The sequence below is a fragment of the Bubalus kerabau genome, chromosome 2 (genome assembly GCF_029407905.1).
Source record: "Bubalus kerabau isolate K-KA32 ecotype Philippines breed swamp buffalo chromosome 2, PCC_UOA_SB_1v2, whole genome shotgun sequence".
Taxonomy (NCBI): domain Eukaryota; kingdom Metazoa; phylum Chordata; class Mammalia; order Artiodactyla; family Bovidae; genus Bubalus; species Bubalus kerabau.
This window is the reverse complement of record NC_073625.1, coordinates 12,677,276-12,683,944: the sequence shown is the minus strand read 5'-3', so window position 1 is coordinate 12,683,944 and position 6,669 is coordinate 12,677,276.

Below are 6,669 nucleotides of genomic sequence, written 5' to 3'. Positions count from 1 at the left end.
CGGCTCTAACCCCACCCCCCACCCCTACCAAGGAGCTTTATGGATGGGAATAAAACAGCCCCCAGAGGGGGTGGCTAGGGCAGGCCGGGCCTTGCAGTCCCCTCATCAAGCACAGCCTCTGGCCAGGGTTAGTCCCTGCCATCTGGGGAGAGGACGCAGGCGCCGGGCCGCAGACCACCAGGGACACTCCAGAGGGCCGTGGAGTTCCGATCAAAAGTGAACCCGGGAAGAGGACGCGCTGGCCCGGCCCAGGCCCCTGAAATCCCCTCACAGGTGCTCACCTGTTCTTCCAAACATGTTTCTCTAAACAGTTTCTAAACACAGTTTCTCTAAACAGAGACCAGAGAGCACGAGCTGAGAAAAGCACTCTCCACCCACCGGGCCCATGGGCCCCGGTCTTGTTGGTACACTGTTGTTCTTAGCGACAATGCAGGTGGCAAAGCACTGGATTAGATGCCTTCCCTGCCTCCTTGCAGAGAGGACAGAGGCAGGACAATAGCCAGGTGACCTCAGAACCCTCGTGGCCCTCAGTGGGGCCCCCTAGGAGGGTGGGGAATCATGCAGCCTCATAGAACAGCTCCAGCTTCGCCCAGTGGGAAGATTTCCCCAACACAGGCCCATGTACAAGGCAAAGGAGATGCCCAGGAGTGTCATCTGGACATTTCCTCAGATTGGTGGCTCAAATTTTCATTTTCAGCCACTTCCTTAAAACTGCTCCCCTCGGGAATGCAGGATCAGCCAGCGTGGAGAGCATGAAGGGCCTTCATAAAGCCAGCTGAACAGGCAGCGGCTCTGCCCTCAGAACCCGCAGTCCCTCTGGCTTCACCCCTAACCAGCTGTGTGACCTCCAGCAAGTCACTGAACTCCTCTCGTCATCAGAAGCCTTGCCTCCAAGATGGGATATTATAAATGTTAAACCTAATATGCGGGACACCATCACCAATTCTAGAACTCGATAGCTCTAAACATGAGACCTTGCTATTGTTATTCTCAATGTGTGAACCTGTTGGTCTGGCTACCTGGAACAATATCAGGAGACAAGCATCTTAAGAGACACGCCCCAGAAACTGGCAGCCACTCGGGGGCCCAGCAAGCCCATCTCCGGCCGTGCAAGCAGGAATAGATACGTGTGCGCTGAGCGCCAAACTGGACCTAATGACCCTGGCCTGTCTCGCAGGGTCATCTTGAGAAATAGCTGATGTCAGAGCCTGAGCCGGAGCAGCTGTTCCCCATTTGCACTCAACAAGAGGCAAGGGCCTTGAGTTACAGCGTGAGGGATTAAGGTTCAACATTAAGAACAGCTTCCTGGCGAGGATGGTTGGGAAACACGCTGTATGTCTCAGGGCCTGCCATAGATATGCCTCCTTCAAGGAGGCTTGAAAGAAGAAGGAAAACAGGGGATCTGTCCAGGTCAACTGGCCCATCCTGCTGAAGCCAAGGGCTTGGACTCTACATCCGCCCGGCAAGGCCCCACTGGACACAGGATGACCTTGATGGCTCCTCATAACCAGAAATGTTGATCCTGAAAATCTCCCCACACCCTGCATGATGAGAAGAGAATCTGGAGGCATCTCAGGACTAATCTTCAGGACCTACTTTCCAGTCTCCACTAGCAGAGGAGGAGAAGGGACTTCCCTGGCCATCCCGGGGTTAGGACTTCACCTTCCAAAGCAGTTGATGCAGGCTCATTCCCTGGTTGGGAAGCTAAGATCCCACATGTCTTGTGGCCAAAAAAAACAAAACATAAAACAGAAGCAATATTATCACAAAGTAAATAAAGACTTTTAAAATGGTCCACATCCGAAAAAAGAAAAAAATCTTAAAAAGCAACAATAACAAAAGGAGAAGATTGATTGATTTCCAAATGCTCCGGAGACCAAGACAGAAACGTATCAACCAGAGCCAAGAGAAAGCCCTGCTCTCCCAGGAACAGAGAAATCATAAGATCATAACCTTTTATTGCCAGAGGGAACCATCCATCCATCTCATAGATGGGGAGACTGAGGCCCACCTAAGACATGGGCAGTTACTTTGAATCAGAGCTGGGATGGGAAAACCCCGGTAAGGAGTTTGGCTTTACCACTAATCAACTATGTGACCTCCGGCAAGTCAGGTAACTTCTCTGGTCCTCAGCAGCCTCCTCTCCAAGATGGGAATTTTATCACAGAGTCGGACATGACTCAAGTGACTTAGCAGCAGCAGCAAACCTAAATCGTGGGGTATCATCACTAATTCTAGAACTCGATAGATCTAAACATTAGACCATGCTATTGTCCTACTCAGTTCGTGAGCCCTTCTGTTAGTCTAGCTGCCTTGAACAAAGACCTCTAACTTGGAAGTAATTCTGAATGTTCAGATGAGCAGAAAAAGATGTTTGGTCTCTAAAACCCGGGAAGGTATGTAATTAACCTTAGATATCCTCCCATTCTGCAGGTAAGGAGATGGAGGGGTGTCCTTGGGCACTCAGGAACATGGGAAGGGATGCTAAGGAGCAGCCCTGTGCTACTCCAGTTCCAGGGGAGGGGGGTCCAGCCCACTCCCTGGTCCTGGGGGTTTTCAACGCATTATTAACTTGAAATCCCAGGTTGTTCCTTAGCAGTCCTAACTCCTTCCATAGCCCCTAGCTACCTGATCCTGGGGTTGGTACCCAGAGGGTCCTTCAAAGCCTTGACTAACTTGATGATCGCAACGTGGGGTATCGCAGGCCCCAGAGTTGGCAGAGGGATGGTCCAAGGGCCTGGCTTTCCCAGCCTTCTCTCTGAAGCCCTCCAGCCCCTTCCCTTCTCCAGCCCCTACCCCACACATTCCTCCTCCTGCTCTGAGGTCAATCCCCACCCAAGACAAGGGCAACCCAACCAAAAGGCATTCAAAGACAGTGTGCATCTCTTGTTTGCAAGTCTCTGCAGGAGCAAATACGGTTTGATTTGATTCCCGCCGCCCCATCCAACCATCATACCAAGGAGTTATCATTACCCATCTTTCAAGAGAAGGAAACCAAGGGTCAGAGAAGTTGGCCATGCTGTCCCAGTCACACAAAGAGCAAAAGTGGCAGGTCTGGGAATCAAAGCCTAGTCTCTGTGTTCCAAAGCCGGCCCTCCTTTCCTGGGCAGCTAACCCAGCCCAGCCCTGGGGCTCCACACCAAGCCCTCTTCCTGAATGCTCCCAACACCGCTTGCCAGTTCTGACATCATGGTCTTCATCTTGTCCCCCAGCCCGAGTCTCCTTCTCAGTGAAGTCCCCTGGGATTGGCAGTGCCCCCTCCCTGTTCTTGGGTCCTAGAACAGATGTCCTTCAAGCCCCTTGCCTACCTGGGCTTCCAAGCAGTCAGGTTCTCTGACGCTAAGAGCCTCCTGCTTTGGGGGAGGGGCCATCTCCTCTCTGTTACCTGGGTGACCACCCCATCTGTCACGCCATCCTACAGGTTAAAAGACATGCCTGCAGAAAAGGGCTCCTCACAGAGCCTGCTGCTGGACTTTGCCAGATGCCCCTAGCCATTCCTGGACTCAGCTACCACAACCTGGGCTCCTGAAAACACCCCAGACGGAACCACAGCAGCAGAGCCGGCAAGGGAACAGACTCTGGAGTTGGACTGACTAGTCAGAAACTCCTGGGCCAGCTTCTTATCTGTGCCTCAGTTTCCTCATCATAAAATGGAAATATGAGGCCCTACCTCATGTCCAGGCAAGCCCGAGTTGCTCAGTCCTGCCCAACCCTTTGCAACCCCATGGACTGTAGCCCGCCAGGCTCCTCTGTCCATGGGATTCTCAGGCAAGACTACTGGAGTGAGTTGCCATTCCCTTCTCCAGGGGATCTTCCTGACCCAGGAATTGAACCCAGGTCTCTCATGTCTCCTGCATTGGCAGGCAGGCTCTTTATCACAAGCACCACCTGGGAAGTCCAGTTTCCTCATCTGTAAAATGGAAATATGAGGACCTACCTCATGGACCACGTTAATTAAGGGAGTTAATATGTGTATAAGATTAAAACAGAGCCTGATGTGTGCTTAGTACAACATACACGTAATTAAGTGAAAGTAAAAGCTTATCCCCTTCAGTTTTAAAATCACAGACCAGGAATCCAGTCCCAGGCATAAAGAATCTCAAGGTTGGAAAGAGCCATCTCCCTCCCAGCACGAATCCTTTCAACCACGGCCCCTGAGGGTGAGCAGCAGATTCTGGAATACCTCTAAAAACAGGGAGGTATGACCTCACAGAAGCCTATCCCAGTGTTAGGCCATTTTTTAAAAATTGAAATATAGTTGATTTACAATATTTTAGGTATACAGCAAAGTGATTCGGTTATACATATGTATATGTATTCTTTTTCAGATTCTTTTCCATGATAGGTTATTATAAGATATTGAATGTAGTTCCCTGTGCTATACACTCAATCCTGTTGCTTATCTATTTTTTATACAAAGGATTTCAGTCCTGAATATTCACTGGAAGGACTGATGCTGAATTTGAAACTCTAATACTTTTGCCACCTGATGGGAAGAACTGACTCATTGGAAAAGACCCTGATGCTGGGAAAGATTGAGGGCAGGAGAAGGAGACGACAGAGGATGAGATGGTTGGATGGCATCACTGACTCAAAGGACATGAGTTTGAGTAAACTCCGGGAGTTGGTGATGGACAGGGAGGCCTAGCATGCTGCAGTTCATGGGGTCACAAAGAGTCAGACACAACTGAGCGACTGAACTGAACCGAGTGCATCTGTACATTTTGTTCTGTTTTGTTTTTACCTTGAGTTAGAAGCCGTCTCCCTGGAGGGTGCACCCCCCAAGTCTGAGCCCTGAGCCTGCTCCTACCCACATGAGAGTCAGCGTTCCCTCCTCACCCCTGCCCCGGGCACCCGCAGCTGTGCACCGTGATTTATGGCCGGTTTCCATGCTGGCAAGCAATGCAAACCAGCCTGGCACATTCCTGCCTGCTTCCCGCACCTTTCCTCCCGAAGCCCCCAGGCCAGCATTCCAGCACGCACGCCCGTGCTCACAGTTCCAAGGACGGCTCAGCTGGGCCAGCCGTGTCCAGAGGCAGTGGACAGGGCCCAGGGACACATCAGAGAGTGGGCTCTGAGCAAAGCCTTCAAGCCCAGGTCTACAGACACGGAAGGGAGAGGCTCCTCGCATAGGCAGAATCAACAGGTGGGGGGACCCTAGGAGGCACCAGGATGACTCTTGCCTTTTTTAAGGTCTTGTGCTTTGGGGTTAGAGAGGGTTTCCCAGGTAGCTCAGCGGTAAAGAATCCGGCTGCCAATACAGGATATGCAGGTTCAATTCGTGGGTCAGAAAGATCCCCTGGAGGAGGGCATGGCAACCTGCTCCAGTATTCTTGCCTGGAGAATCCCATGGACAGAGGAGCCTGGCGGGCTACAGTCATGGGGTCACAAAGAGTCAGACATGACTGAGCAACTGAGCGCATGTGCACACTTTGGGGTTAAGCCTAGCGCTCTTCCTCTTAACCTTTATTCGGTGCAAAAGCTGATGATAAGGATGTTGCCTAAAGCCTATGATCCTTTGATGAGGCTGAAACTGACATTCATATTGAGTAAATGACAGGACAAAGTGCCCAGGAAGAGAGAATATTCTGGAAAATGGAGGAAAAAGCAAAACCCCTTCACCTCTCAGCTTGCCTGGAATGATTGAAAAGGTGAAGATAAATAATGTTTGTTTTTGAGCCTACCACATGCTAGGCATTGACCTAAATGAACATATTTAATCTCGATAACAACACTGTGAGGTAGACACCATCTCCATCTACAAATAAGGAGATCAAGACTCAGAGAAGTCAAGCAGACTTCAGAAAGTCACACAGCTCACAAGCAGTTGAGTCAGAGCTCAAACTCAGGTCTGGCTCCAGGTTAAGCCCTTTCCATTTTCCACTATGGGACGAGACCCCACAGCCTCCTTGGTGTCACTCAAGCCCTAAGAGCTGGACAAAGTCTCTCTCTCTCTCTCTTTCACACACACACACACACATACATGCACACATACAAATATGTCCCCTATGCTTAGCCCTAGGCTCACAGGGCAAGAGTAACTCCCAGGCCTCTGGCTGGCACTTCTCTGATCTGGGAGAAAACAGGAGAGTGTTAAATATTAATACATAAGCATCCTTACTGGGGCTTCCCCGGAGATTCAGCAGTAAAGAATCTGCCTGCAATGCAGGAGACGCTGGTTCAATCCCTGAGTGGGGAAGATCCCCTGGAGGAGGGCATGGCTACCCACCCCAGTATTCTTGCCTGGAGAATCCCATGGGCAGAGGAGTCTGGAGGGCTATAGTCCATGGGGTCGAAAAGAGTCAGGCACGACTGAAGTGACTGAGCACACACATATGCATGCATCCTTATTACACACACACACACACACACACACGCAGAAAGAGAGTAGAAAGAAATACAGGATGGTAAGAGTAGCCATTTTACATAGTAGGCTGACGGGTTAGTTAGTTCTTTTTTACACAGGTGCACATGTAAATTTCTTACACTCTGTGTACATTATTTCCATAATCAAAGGAAAATTCACGATGCCTCCTAACACGCATGGAGATATGGGCAGCCCTCCCCGAAGGTGTGCTGCATGCAGGACTAGCTTCCCAGGCACTGTCTGAGGCTCACACACGGGTGTGCAGACGACCAGCCTCTGCCAGCCTCCAGCTGCAGGTTGAG